A 16042-nucleotide genomic window follows, 5' to 3' on the forward strand; every position below is an offset into this window, starting at 1 on the left:
GTCAAAGAAGGAAAGATGCAACTATTGTCGCAAGCCAGATCATGAAATTTTAGAATGCAGGAAGCGCATTGCTTCGGAGAAAAAGAAAAACAAGATTGACAGTCAATGCCTCACATACAATTGAATCCCATGAGCCAACAGATGCCTCACATGCACATGCTTTTTAGGATGATTGGGCATGGGCTATCCATTGCTCCTTTTATCCCTCCAAAAATGATGCATTCTTTACTGCTAATGATGCTCAGTCTTGGTATTTTGATAGTGGTGCTTCCAAGCACGTCACATCTTGCAGATAGTTGTTTCATTCCTTAGCTAATGCACCTCGAAGGGGGACTGTCACATGTGCTAATAATGCTTTCTATGCTGTAAAAGGAATTAGAGATGTGCAGCTCACAGCCATTTCAGGCCATCCTATCACTTTGACAAATGCTCTTTTTGTGCCTGGAATTGAAGTCAATTTGATTTCAATTTCCGCAATTGCTACTTTAGGTTTCAGAGTGATTTTTGATGGATACACATGCCTAGTACATGATCTTCACGATGACAATGCCATAGTTCTCACTAACACTATGAAAAAGGGGCTTTATCACCTTGATGATCACTCAGCTGCACTCTCTATTGAAGCATTTGCTATTTCAGATTCACAGCTTGCTCAAACTCATCTTTGGCATGAGAGAATGAGTCATCTCAATTATAGAGCTCTTGCCAAGTTACATTCACAGGGCATGGCAAATGATGTACCTCAAACTCACACAGTTTTCAAACATATGTGTGAGGGTTGTCTTTTGGGTAAGATGCATCGATTTCCTTTTCAAAAGAATTGTCCAAAACTCTCACAAATGAAATTGCAACTAGTGCACAGTGATGTCTGTGGCCCAATGAGGACAAATGCCATTGGAGGGTACAAATATTTCATGACTCTCATTGATGACTTCACAAGATATTGCTGGGTATATGCTTTAAAAGCCAAATTTGAAGTGTTCTCATGCTTTCAGAGGTGGCTGAATATGGTTGAGAATGAATCAAGATGCAAGCTTGTCACCCTCAACACAAATAGGAGGGGAGAGTATATGTCAAAGGAGTTTGATGCATTTTTGTCTTCACAGGGCATTGTTCATTCATGCACTACTCCAGACACTCCTCAGCATAGTCATGTTCCTAAAAGGAAGAACAAGTCCACTATGGAGATGGCCAGATGCATGCTTAAGGCCAAGTCATTGCCCAATAAATTTTGGCTTGATGCAGTGATGTGTGCCAACTATGTGCTGAATAGATCACCTACAAGGGCATTGAGGACTGTTACACCTTATGAAGCATGAAAAGGCAGGAAGCCTTCACTTTCACACATGAGAGTTTTTGGGTCTCTTGCATATGTTCATGTACCATCTCAGCTGAGACATAAGCTTGATGATAAGGCAATCAAATGCATATTTATTGGTTACAACCAGGAGAGCACAGGGTATCGGTTATACCAACCAAATACTGGGAAGATTATTGTCAATAGAGATGAAATCTTTGCTGAACATTCGGCTTCTCCTCTTGTGGACTGCAAAGCTAAGCCATACAAGAGCATTGAGGACTGTTACACCTTATGAAGCATGGAAAACAGCAAAGAGAGGATGTATGCAATGCGAGCTGAGCTACAATCTATTGCCAAAAATGACACATGGGAATTAGTAGATCTCCCTTCCGGCAAGCATGCCATTGGTACCCAATGGGTCTACAAATTAAAAAGGAAATATGACGGCAGCATAGATCAACACAAAGCCCGTCTTGTTGCAAAAGGGTATGCCCAACAAGGCATTGACTTTGAGGAGACCTTTGCTCCCACATCCAGGATTACTACTATCAGATGTGTCATTGCCCCATCACCATTGGCCATTGCAGCCCATCACCATTGGCAAGTGCACCAGCTTGACATCAAGACTGCTTTTCTTCATGGGGATCTGCAGGAAGAAGTTTATGTGACACTGCCTCCTGGCTTTGAGGTTGTTGGATCTGAAAAAAAGGTATGCCGGCTGAGAAAAGCCCTTTATAGTTTGAAGCAGGCACCCAAGGCATGGTATGCCAAAATTCATGCACACTTATTGTCCCTTGGTTTTCAAAATAGCCCAACAGAGCCCACTCTTTATGTCCGTGGGAGTGGATCTGAATTTTTAGTGTTGATTTTATATGTGGATGACATGCTGATCACGGGCCCTGATACTCAGCATAGTGCAGCTTTCAAGGCTGATTTGCAGCAAGCTTTTGAAATGTTAGACATGGGACAGCTGCACTATTATTGTAAAATGACAAGCTCTTGCACTAAATGAAACCAATGTTGCAATAAAATTTCCTAGAATTTAATAGGCGTTTCGTCTAGAAACGTCTATAAATCTGTATTTTACATAAATATATTATTATTATTATTTATATTTATATTTATATTACATAAACACAGTGCACACATATCTCAGATACACACATACACAGTGGGCACTCTAAAAATTCAAGAGACAACATTGAACAGGCTAACAGCCGGGAGCTGCAAGCATACGGTCTACGGGATCCAGGTGACAAGTCACAAGCCTGCAGATGACAAGTCACCTAGTGGCACTAAGCAGCCTACAAGTTTGAAGTGACATTGGACAAGTCAGTGGTCACAAGCCTACACCCTACAGAAGTAGTAACTTTTAAGCACAGCCTTCAACTTCAATCATCATTCATTCAACGTAAAAGTTCAAATATAATGATTAAACTTTAAAGTTTAAATTTCAAATTTCAAACTTTAATGCCTATTTAAAGTTTAAACTTTAAACTTTGAAGAAGCATTGACAATTGTGAAACATGGTCCACCGTCCATGCCAGTGGCATGGCTAGTATCAATCATCGTCAATCGAGATTCGATACAAAAGATAACAAAATGTAATACACGTAACATGTCCGATGTCATAATGTCAAATGATAAACAGATAACTATATACATAATCTGAACCCATGGTCCAAGCCTTGAACGCCTACGGGCAGTAGGCTACAAGCTAGCTATACACCCTTACAAGTAAACCATAACATGCTACACTCTACTATCTAGCCTCTAGAGCTAGGGGAGCCTGGGGCTCTGGCTCCTCTCTAAGATCTGCTGCCTCTTCACTATCCTTTGAAGATGAATCTACATTCTCTGAAGAGGAAGAGGAAGTATCACCCTCGAACCAACCTTGGCTCGCGACTGATCTAAGTCCTCTGAGTCTGTGCCTGTGGTGTCTACCAAAGCCTCCTCATGTGCCTCATCTCTACCTCGACGTCCTCGAGATGAGGATGCAAGAACAGGTACATGTGATCCCCCCCGTGAGGCTCGTGCTCAACATGACTTGGAAGTTAAATTAAAAGTTATAAGGCTTGTATTTTTAGTATTTACCTCCTTTGCTCGAGGATAGGGCAATCCTTCGTGGCTTTTCGAAGCTTCAACATAAACTCATTGAGCAGGCCCATAGTACAACCCTCGTGGTCGAATAGCCGAAGCACAAAGTATAAGGGCTCTTTGGACATCTGAACGGAAAGGGCTTCATGCCAAACCTGATTGTCGAAGACAATCCCCTCTACATTCTATCCAGTGGGCAATCTCGAATCATTCCAGTCCAACCAATCTGAACTGGTCATCAATCAACAAAGACTCTCTTTGGTCTTAACCAGCCTATGAAAATAAACCCCTTTATGAGCCCCAGGTGAAGAAGAAATTTCAAGAGAGAATTACAAACAAATTTAAGAGCACCAAGAAAATATAGCCAAAGCGTGTCTTGGAGGGTCTCACAAGCTCCCACTTGCACTCCCTTCCAAATAGGGCCAGTGCATGTGGCTTACGAGTGATGTAAGTCACTAACTACATCACTTTTTCAACCACAACAGACACCCAAGGCAGCTTTCCAATATCCTCCATCATCAAGTCGAGGGAGTGTGAAGCACAAGGAATCCATACAATCTTGGGATACTCCTCCTCAAAGAGACTTCCCATTCTCCTGCACTTGGAGCCATTCTCGGTGATGACTTGTACCGCATTGTCTTCACCAACCTCCTTGATGGCTGCCTCAATGTGACCCCATATCCACTCTCCGGTGATGTGCACGCCAGCATGTGAAGCATCAACCACCCTCAAGAAGATGCTACCCACACAGCAAGGGACCAAAATATTAATCATGTGTCTCCTCTTTGTGTCACTCCATCCGTCGGAGACAATGGTGCATCCATACCAACCCCAGGCTTTCTTGAGTCCCTCCATGTCTTTCTGAATTAAACCCACTTGCTTCTTCAAACGTGTGGTACGAAGAGTCTCAAAACTAGCAGGTGTAAGGGATGATGCTCCTACTCTACCAACGGCTATAGAGCATGGGTAAAGCTCTTATAGGCAGAGTCCTTGCAACATGGAAGGGAGTATTGCAAGCATAAAAGAACTGCTTCTCTGCAATTTCGGCCTCTTGCTTTAGGCGTGGTGCCCAAGCAGCCTGTAAATGATAACTCTCGAAGTAACAACTGTTGCACCACGTGTCCTCTTGGCAGGAGGCCGTGGAGGAGCTGATGGCATATTGGACAGCCCAATTGACACAAAAGTCGATTGAGTCATGCCATGTAGAGGCTCAGTAGAGACACTCCCATGCACCTCTGACGTCGATGTAGATGGGCCTCTTTCCTGCTATGAGAGAGACATATATAAACCCTCCACATCCTCGGCATAGGACTGGGATGATGTAGCAGTTGCCTCAAGGCCCAACTTCTGCCGCTCAATTGACACCTTCGCTTAAGAATCCGATCTGTGACCACAGGACGGAGGAGGTGTCAAATCTCAGTAAATTTGGTAGAAGTAGCACCATATGCCAAGAATATCCCCTCTAGAATGGCATAGCACGGACCTTTACCCTGGCCTCCCTCCCATAAGAAATGCGCTCGAACTCGAGGGGCAGATCCTGTCAATGTGTCACCACAAAACTTGCACACTGACCTCCTTGTGCCAGATGTGCGATATCTCTTAATAAAAATGGTATCTTGCCACACATCCCGCCTTGTGCTTGCAGCGGCACGTTTCGAGGCCATAGAATAGAGAGGAGAGAGGAGAGAGGAGAGAGGTTGGAGAGAATAGAGCTAAGATGATAGACGAGAGGTTTGAGAGGAGAGAGGTTATAGAGGCAAGTAGAGGTTGGAGAGGAGAGAGGTTGGAGAGGATAGAGGATAGAGGAGAGGCTAGGCTAGAGAAGTTGGAGAGATATAGTCTAGAAGTAGAGGAATATGCTAGGATAGCAAGGGCTTAGCAAAATAGGCTAGAGTAGGGAGCTAGGAGGCAAGCATGGAGTAGCAATAGCAAAACCCGAGAAGATTCGACACAAAAAACTGTGAAAAATGTCCCATCGTGTCATTTTTGGAGCCAGACATTTCGCCCTAACATGCCACGTTTCGCACGTTTCGCAGAAACGTTTCGACGCATTTCGGTGCCCCGAAACGCGTTTTTTGGTCACACTGAATGGAACATAGCAATATCGAGACATAACAGACACAATTCTCACTCTGTCATTCAAGAGAAAAGAGCTCATCAGGACTAGGCTTTTTTCTCATACAAAAGGTGACACAGACGACTCAGCTAACACTCGAAAGCAAGACTAACAAGCTTCTACATACCATATCCTACTTGAGATTTGACTCTCGTCTATACTACTAATACACGGACACAGAGCAGGCTCGCGGCCTGAGAAGGAAGAAACTAGACTGCCTTGAATCCGTAGAAATAGAGACCGCCATCGTCAACCACGTCGAGCAAGTTTCAACAACCAATCCACGCACATTGCGTTGCCAGATGGTCGCCCATACAATCCAACCAGCTGCCCATGCATAGGCCAGCTCCAACCGCGTCAGACCCTAGGGAAACCTTTCAAATGTTTTCCCAACAATGCAATCCCCTCCTAGAGAAGATTTTTTTTGCCATCTTCCCTTCGTTTTCTCCTGCTCACTACATGTGGTTGTGTTGTGGTGTTGGGTGTGTTCAATGAGCTGCCTTTTACTTTGTCATGTTTCGCTTATGTCTGTTAACCCCCTTTGTTTACCTTCTCCCATCTCATAAAATCTTCTCCTTTTCTTTTGTTGTCTATAAAACTTATCCCTTCCTTTCACTGAGGATTACCAAAAAGCGAGCGACAAAAAGCAAGCAAGCCAAAAAAAGTGAGTGATACAAAACAATTAAAGATTTATAAATCCCCTATTTGAGTAGAAAAACGAAATTGCATCTGTTTTTTCAATGCTAGAAGGTTAAATATGCATACAACTTTAAAGACACTAACACTAGGTTCACATCCCCCATAAGAAAGTTGGTATGTTTCACTGTGCCAAGTCACCATTAGTATCAAAGACAAACCCTACTGCAATCAAGTTCTCTCTTTCCACCTTAGTTATAGAGATCATCAATGCAACCTTCCACACACATGGGCATTTCTAAGGACTCCTTGAATGGATTAGCTTACATTATATACACATGTAAATGCTTAGCTTTTTAAACTCTATTCACTCTTGGAACAAAACCCATGTTCCTTTATTCCTGCAAAAACATCCCTCCCCAATGATTCACTCTTACATGCCACTAATCCAACCAGTGCAACAAATTGACCACAAATTCATATTTTGGTGCATGAAATTTTATTAGATGGTGCAAAAAGGCATAATAATCATCTAAATCACGCCTTGCTATTTGATTTGATATGTAACATGACCCCATTTAGACTCATAAATCAAAAGATACAAAACAACCAAATTTTGACAACTTGCAAATATACAGGGATGTGAAAATGTCATCTTTTGGGCCAAACCTAGGAGCGGGTTAACGCGCTCCCTGTTTTGGCCCAAAAGATGACATTTTCACATCCCTTTATCTTTGTAAGTTGTTAAAATTTGGTTGTTTTGGCCCAAAAGACGAGTTTTTGATATACCTGCGTCTTTTGATTTGTCAAATCCAAATGGCATAATGTTACATATTAAATCCAATGAGAAGACATGATTTAGATGAATATCATGCATGTTTGTCTAAAAAATTTGTAAGCATAAAATATGAATTTTATGAATTTTTGACCGATTTGTTGCACCAAATTTAAAGCAAAGTTTCCCATAATAAGGAGTGAGAAGACATTGTCTATTTTGGCAAAACAAGAAGAAAAATTTTAACATCCTCTACCTTTTAATTGCACTTGAGGGGTTCACCCTTTATAAATGTGTTAAAATTTACACCTATTCTTGCATTTTTACATTTCTCATGTAATTGGTTAAACCCCTATAGGTGTTTACATTTTCAATCTTAAAATTGTGACATCCCTTCATAAATCTACATATATAAATTACAAAAAGTTGCTATTTTAAAAATCCCACTCATGCACTAGATGGCATGTAAGTCCCTCTATTTAAAAAATACCTCTCAGTGCACTAAAATGCTATGTTATATGTTTATGAGTGACCACTCAAATAATTGTCAAACCCAAATGGAGTCACATTAAAATAGTCCTTAACTTTGAACTACTTAATTTCAAGAAATGTGACACATAACTCCCCTTTTGAATACTTTCTCCTTCAAGCAATTATTTTATGGGACACTTAGATTATTTCTTTGCTTGCCTGATTTTCCTACCATTTCAACAAATTCTTGCTCGCTTTTTTGGGCTCACTCACTTTTTGTCGCTCAGTCTATCGACTGCCTCCCTTTCACTGATGTATTCCTCATTTGAATCTATGTAATTTCCTTTTTACTCTCTTCAGTTGTTGTCCATTGTACAAGATGGCAGCCACAAAGACTTATATGCATAAGCTACAAAAGCAGGCCTCGACCATGTTCATGCCTCTTGAGGCCCAGCTAGTGTTTGATGTCAAGCACGAAAGCTTTGAAGATACACGCAAGGATTAGAAAGATTCCACTCTTGCTACTAGAATTATGGTGAAGGAGGATGACATACTATTCATCTAGTGCATGAATATGCTATGCATGTTATGATTATTTTTTTCCCAGGTCAAATGCTTGTGGTAGCACATGTGGGTAACTGGTTGACAAGGACACTAAGTGGCTGTTTTGTTTGTAAGGTGCATAATGCACCAAGGGGTTTTTTTGAAATCATAGTAGCGGATGAGCGGAGCATTCTTCACTCTTTTAGGGACAACAAATGGTGCATGTCTTACCCTAGCCGCCTACTAGGGATTATCAAACATTGATTCGCCATCGTTGTCTGATATGGGTGGAGGTGATAGATTTTCCTCAACACTTGGCCTTATTCTTCCCCAAAATTGCAGCTTGCTTCGGCAAGGTGGTGTGCCCACCTAGGCCAAATGGAAATTGTAGTAGGTTTTGCATTTTGTGGATACGGACATCCCTACTCCAGAATCTTAGTCTGTTACAGCAAATAATGTTTCTATGGGGAGTGCTTTCTACACGTTGAAATGGGGCTAATTTGTAGGAGAATGCTTTGAATGCAAAAAAATTGTGCACATGGCTTCACAATGCCCCTTAGTCCTGGATAAAATGCCTCCTGATGCCATGCCTCCTATGAAGAAAACAAGGATGCCAATGGGCCTTTTGTGGTCAAACATAAAGGCAATAAACCAGCAATTGCAGCCCAAGATAAAGGAAAGGCACAGATTATCTCCAATGGGGACCCTTCTACTTCGACAACCTCCACATCTTAGTCTAAAATTAAGGAAAAAAATTCCACCGAAATCCTGGCATACTCCAAGGAAATTTATCTCAGCTAGGAGATCTATGTGAAAAATGGAGAGTAGAGAGGAAGAGTGTGAGCAAGAGTGAAAGCTGTACGTCTGAATAGCATGAGTAAGTATAAAAATGAGAGTGAGGGGTTTTGTCTAAGTGACAAAACCCTTATCCTATCCACTAACCGTAGTTAGGGATTGGACTGTGGTTAAGGAGGAAAACATCAATGAGGAAAAGCACCCCTAACCTACTTATTATGATACATTGGCCACTGCGTAGAATATAATAATAATTCTAACACCACCCTGCAGTGCCAATATGATGTACAAGGTAGTGATCAATCACCAAAAGGAGATAGGTTTAGGGCACTGCAAAATGCAACAAACTTCTCACGTAGAAGTACTTTGGTGAAGATGTCTGCAACATTCTCATGTGCTGACACATAGATCATACTGATCTCCCCTGCATACAACTTCTCTTTGACATAATGATAATGAACCTCCATGTGCTTTGTGCGAGCATGAAACACAGGATTCTTTGCCACTGCTATAGTACTCTGACTATCAGTGAGAATTGGAGAAGGACCCTCCAATAAGAGACAAAGATCAGCAAACAAACGACGCAGCCAAACATATTCAACTGTCGCTGTGAAAGCTTCCCTGTAGTCAGCTTCACATGAGGAAGTAGCCACCATAGATTGCTTCTTGCTCAACCAAGAAATGTAAGCTTTGCCCAAAAAGAAACAATTACCACTAGTGGACTGCCTAGTAGCATAGTCTCCAGCCCAATCTGAATCACTGCAAGCATGCATCTGCAAGTCACCCCTCTGTGAAACATCGAGCCATAAGACTTTGTGCCTTACAAAATAACGGAAGATGTGTTTTACAACCTGCCAATGAGTAGTCTTTGGGCTATGCATATACCTGCTCACCTGAGATACTGCATAAAGAATATCGGGCCTAGTATTGCACACATAGATGAGGCATCCAACAGCCTAGTTGTAAAGTGTGACATCCACTGATTCACCTGCATCATACATAGTAAGCTTCAGCCCCGGTTCCATGGGAGTGGCTATAGGCTTACAATCATGCATGTAGAACCTATCCAAGAGCTTTTGCACATACTTGGTTTGAGACATAACGACGCCACGCCTGTCTTGTATGAACTGCATTCCTAAATAAAAATTTAACATGACCAAATCTGTCATGTCAAATTCAGCTTTGAAATCTCCAATTATTTCCTCATTTGACCCTGTGAGCAGCATGTCATCTACATAAAGAACGATGACCGAAATTTCCCCCCCATCCTTCTTGATGTAGAGGGTGCTTTCCCTGGGACTATTATGGAACCCGTTACTTGCCACGAATGCATCCATCTTGGCATACCATGCGCGTGGGGCTTGTTTCAGCCCATATAAAGCTTTATTCAGCTTGCAAACCTGCTAGAAAGTTCAAATCCAAAAGGTTGTTTGACATAAACCTCTTCCCACAAGTCCCCATTAAAAAAAGCTATTTTTCTGTCCAACTGATGGACATTCCAAACAAAATTTGCAGCCATGGCAATAACTAACCTGATGATGGTCATCCAGAATGTAGAAGATAAAGTCTCCTCATAATCTATGCCTTTATTCTGTGCATAGCCTTTGGCACCCATCCTTGCCTTGTACCTATCAATGGACCCATCTGACATATTATGTCTTTATTCTGTGCATAGCCTTTGGCACCCAGCCTTGCCTTGTACCAATCAATGGACCCATCTGGCTTCCGTTTACCTTTGCAAATCCACAACATCCCAAGTCTTATTTATCTCAATGGACTGCAATTCATTGTGCATGGCATACATCCAATGCACATTAACCGTGGCTTCTTCAAAAGAGCCAGGTTCTTCTTCATCAAGAAAAGTACCTGCATAAGCTGTCTCAACAAGCCCCCCCTGCATGCTTTACTGCACTACGAGTCCCTGCCAAGCAAAGGTTCCTCAATCCTACTCTCCCTGAGAGTTTGTAGCAACCAATTCGGCACTGTTTTGGCTGCATGTATCTCTTGAATCTCTTGCCTGACAACTTCATCCACACCCTATGGAGATACAAAATCAGCATGTGGCTGAATCAGGGCATGTGGATCACGAGGATGTTGCTGTAAATTCTGATTTTCAGTAGCGCCTCAGATGGGGAACCAAATGCTATAAGAAGCATCCCCTCAAAAACATCATCTAAAGCAGCTGGAATAGTAAATTCAGCATGTGTATGTGCTGAATTCTCTGAAAAAATAACATCTCTACTCACAAAAATATTGCAATAAGCAAGATTGTAGAGACGATAACCTTTGCTTTGTGCACTATACCCAACAAAAATGCACTTAACTGCCTTATCTGACAACTTATGTCCAAACTCCACAGGCACGTGGGAATATGCAACACATCCAAAAATCATGAAGTGATCCACTGAAGGCTTTCTCCCATGCCATGCCTGATAGGGAGTGATTGTCTTCAAAGCCTTTGTGGGAGCCTAATTCAAAACATCATTTGCACACATGAGGCATTCCAACCAAAACCTGTGAGGCAAGTTTTTACTAGTAAGCATGCATCTATCCATCTCCAAAAGAGTGCCATTTTTGCGCTCAAGTTTGCCATTTTGCTGAAATATAAGCCTCACTGTAACCTGATGCATGATGCCTTTCTCCTTCAAGAATGCCTCAAACTCATGAGACATATACTCCCCCCCTCTATATGTGCGAAGTGTATGCACCTTGAGTCTTGTCTCATTTTCAACCATAGCCGCAAAGTGTTCGAAATGCATAAACAATTTTGATTTTGCCTTAAGACCATAGACCCAAGTATAATTGGTGAAGTAATCTATGAATGTAACATAATAGAGATAACCACCAAAAGCAGGTGTCCTCATGCGACCACACACATCACTATGTATGATTTTCTAGTGGCTCTTACTACACCATCCTTCTTAAAAGGAAATCCATGCATCTTCCCAAGGATGCAACCCTCACATGCATGAGGAGGAGGTGACTCCAAAAGAGGCACTGCATCAACCATAGCATGCTTTTGGGGGGTCATCAAGTTACCATAGCTCATGTGCCCATATTTGGCATGCCATAACTCCACATTCAACATCGCAGCAGTGGGAGTGCTCACTGAAAGTGCAAGATCGGATCTTTTCGCATAAATGTCAAGCTGAAAAAGACCCCGATACAAAGTGCCAGACAACATTAAAGCATACTCATTTTCTTTGTCTCGGACTGCACACTTAGCATCATCAAATATAACCTGAAAACCTCCTCGATTGAAGGAGGAGATCGAAAGCAATTTCTTCTTTATACCTGGCACTCAAAGAGCGTCTGTAATTCTGAAATCTGTGCCATATCCGTGGATGTGAGAATGATGTCCCCCACTCCACACACTGAATAAGAAGAATTATTTACACATGTCACAGTCTTTTCAATAGGTGGTGGATGCAGAGATGCAAAAAGGCTTTTCTTAGAAGTGATGTCCTTAGAAGCACCACTATCAAAATACCAAGTCTTCAGTGTCTCATTGAGACTGAGAGAGCATGCATCCTTTGAAGGGTGATAACTGCAAGTCAAGAAAGCATATGGGTCATCCTCAAGAGAGGCTGTAGTATCTGAACTATCCACTAAAAAACCTGAAATGCAAGACCAAAAGGCATAGTGCTCTTCCACAAAGTTGGCTGTAACATCCCCTCCATCATGTGCATTAGGAGTAAATGCATCTCAGACAACCATACCGGAATCCCTTTTCTTTTCTTTAGCTATGCGCTTCTTGCATTCACCAATGTAATGACCGCGCTTCTTGCAGTAGTGACAAATGCCCTTCCTTTTAGGCTTATCTGCATCACCTTTAGCCTTATAAGAGGGCTGTCGTAAATCAGCTTTATGCTGATGTGCAGGCTGATTGGCATGTTGCTTTTGCTGCCCTTTTCCTTTGGGCTTGAACTTAGAAAGCATGACATGCACGCCAGCCCATGTTGCCATATTTCTTCTTGTATGCTCTTCCTGCAACAAAAGTCCTACCAACTATTGAAAAGAGAGAGGATTGCTGCCCCCCCTCAATTACAAATTCAGCGAGGTATGGAAACTAAGATAAGACTCAGGAAGAGAATTCGGAGTGGTGGTAATCATCTCTGAATCCGGAAGAACTTCATCTATATTCAGCAATTGTTCCCTTAGATCCTGAAGTTTTGTGAGGTGACCATTCATGGAATCTCCCTCATCCATATGCGTATGAGATAGCTCTCTCTTTAGGAAGGAAACACTGGCATCATTTCTTGCTGCAAACATACTCTCTAACATCTCCTAAGCTGCCTTTGAGGTCTTGCATGACCAAATGTGAGGAATACTGAACATCTTGACAGAAAGAGAAATTAGAGAAAGAGCTTGTGCATGCCTAGAATCCCATCTTTTCTGCTCTGCTATGGAAGCCATTGGAGCAGTAGCTGCTCCAATTACTTGTGCTGCATTTTCACCTCTACCCCTGCCTCCAATTGTAGGAGTGACAGGTGTAGCCACAAAATCTGGCCTTGCCTCATCTCTATTGATATTATCCCAAAGATGTCTGCCAGATGTTGCGATCTATAAAACTCCACAAGGAGTAGTTGGTGCCATCCAACTTATCCTCCTGTGTGAGGAACTCCAAGCACCTCATTGGGTTGTTCTCAGCCATTTTTGCTAGATAAACTCAAAAAACATAGCAAACCGGACAAGTAAAATCCCTTCATGGGATGTAAAATGCGCAACCAGAGTCTGCCAAAGAAAATCTGCCCACAGTGACAATTATTGTTACAGCCTATCAAAGGCTTGAAATGCACCACAATGCCTTACTATGGAATTCTTCCTTAGATATTTGAATGCTCTCAAGCCTGTTTTATTGCAAATGACAAATTCTGCTTGGGAAAATCAATAAATGCCGGATGCTTGGAAGAAAGGATTGGTCAAGCTACTTCTAAAAACGAATCTTTGTCAGTCATTTGCTGCTTCACACTCATGCCATTCATATATAAAGTGGTTGCTAAAATGGTGGTTGATAGAATAAAAGGTTTTCTACATGATGCTCTGCATCCTACCCAATATGGCTTCATACCTTGTCGCCATATCACTGGTAATATTGTCAATGCTTATATAGGAATAAAATATGCAAAGTACACTCAACAAGATGTGCTTTTACTGCAAGTAGACATTGCCAAAGTGTTTGATATCATTCAATGGGACTTCATCTCCCAAACCATGCAGTGTTTGGGGTTTGAGGATAAAATGCAGCATGTTATATATTGGATGTACTCTGACAGTAACGCTGCTTGCATCTTGTTTGGTAACTTTTTTGATCAGTAGACTTTGCATCATGTGCGCTTAGCACACTACTTTATGCAATAGCTACTCATCCGATTCTTTGCTATATAGATTACCTTGTGGATACTGATACCTTGCATGGTTTAGAGATATATGGCAGAAAGCCCACGCTTGCACAAGCTTATGCAGATGATTCCTTCTCTACCCCAAGAAATTCCACAAGGGATCTTACACAACTCATGAGTGCTCTATCCATATATGGATTGGTTGCTGGCCTGCAAGTAAATTTTTAAAAATCGATGTTGCATGCTAAAGATTGGCATTCCTCTCTATGGCCTTGGGAAATGATGTTCCCAACCAACTTATTCGGCATCTAGGTAATCCATCAGGCAAGATGGTCACTCGTCACCAACAAACACATTGGGTGCTTGAAAAGCTTAAAAAGATATTGAAGTTAGCCATCTGGCCACTACATGTTCATCTCTGTATTGTCCAATCCATTTTAGTTGCCTACATACAATTCTTCTTGCCTCTAATAATGTTTGGTAAGTAGGATATTCAATCGTTTATGTCCACTCTTATGGAGATTTTATGGCGCTCCAGGCATGGTCGTAAGAGCCTTAGATTGCTTTCTATGGAGCACCTCTATTCGCCAAAATGCATGGTGGTCTAAATATTTTATACATCACATTCATATTTTCGCGCATAAGGGAAAGATCTTGCTGGAGTTTTGCAGGGTAACCAGCCTTGGGCTGCCATGATGAGTCATTTGATTTCACAGTTGACTATTTTTGCTTTTAGGCACTGGCATCCAAACCAATGGGATTTTATTATGGGACCAATTGATGGTAGTGTTAAGGGTTGCCCTTTTGCCTCTACAATGCTTTTAGATCGGAAAGAAATTCTTTCTCACCTCAAATGGCAAGGCTGCACCTCCTTGGAAGAAAATCCCTTGTGTGCTGAAAGTTTGCATTGGTCGAAGGTGTTTAACCCTCCCCTTGCCTTGCAAGAACCCAGACGCACTTATTTCATTTCATCCAAAGGGATATATTTGGTGGGTGATGTGCTCCATCTGGATGGTCTCTTTTCCATTGGCACCTAGACAATATGGTTTGCAGCTGCATTATAGAAAGTTTTGGCATTCTCTTTCTCAAATACTTCAATCTTTCTTTCCAATACCAAAGTTAGAGCTCTCTTATCGTCTCACAAATTGGGCTCTAGACTGCCAAGATTCAAGCACTCATCCTTTATAGTTGCCTAATATGACAGAGGTCAAGTTGTATAGGATTTTGATGCCTCCACCTTAGAGTTCAGATCGAGGAAATCAAATTTAGTCTATGAATAGTCATGACAAGTGGTGGCGCAAAATATTGAGACAACTTTGGAGTTGTAAATTGCCTCTTCGCCAACAGGTGTTTCTATGGCGGGTGATGTTAGGGGTTATTCCATTTAGTCAACTCCTAGCACGTAGACATATTGCTCCTACTGTTTGTCCCAGATGTCTAGCTCTTAGGGAATCATCAATCCATCTCTTTTGGCATTGCCGTATCACTTGTGACAGTTCCTATTACAGCAATGTCTCCGAGCCGGATTCCCTACTGCTACTTGTGGCAAGCTTGTTTGGATATTTGGCGTTTATCCGCCAAGGCCTGAGTTTCATCTTTTCCTTACTTGGGTTCGCCTCTAGACTCTGTGGAAGGAAAAAAATCGGAAACTCTTTCTTGTGATACATACAAATATAGATTCCACACAAAAAAAAAGTGTGTGTGCATGCGTGCATGCACGCATTGTCTTGCAAAGTGGTGGCGAAACAGATTGCGGCAGATTTGGAATTCTAAAAGGCGTCAGTATATACCGACACTCATACCGACAGAAGAGGGATTTGGGGTCTCAATGTTTATGGTTTAGGGTTTTTGGGGGGCTTGGGAGATATTGGAGGGTTTGATAGTGTTTTAGGGGATTTAGGGGGGATTTAAGGGGGGTTTAAGAGGAGGACAATGCAAAGGAAAGGCGACAGAGGAGAGCTAGATGG

The 16042-nt window shown here is 41.9% G+C and overlaps 1 protein-coding gene across 1 annotated transcript in view; it reads right to left on the minus strand.

The window, feature by feature from the left end:
• Positions 1-16042, minus strand: part of EMB25 (DEAD/DEAH box helicase) — a 253561-nt gene that overhangs the window by 132467 nt on the left and 105052 nt on the right. The gene's annotated exons all lie outside the window — the stretch shown is intronic.

Source organism: Dipteris shenzhenensis, chromosome 25 (genome assembly GCF_047967505.1).
Source record: "Dipteris shenzhenensis isolate YYH24624 ecotype China chromosome 25, Dip_SZ_1.0, whole genome shotgun sequence".
Classification (NCBI taxonomy): Eukaryota; Viridiplantae; Streptophyta; class Polypodiopsida; order Gleicheniales; family Dipteridaceae; genus Dipteris; species Dipteris shenzhenensis.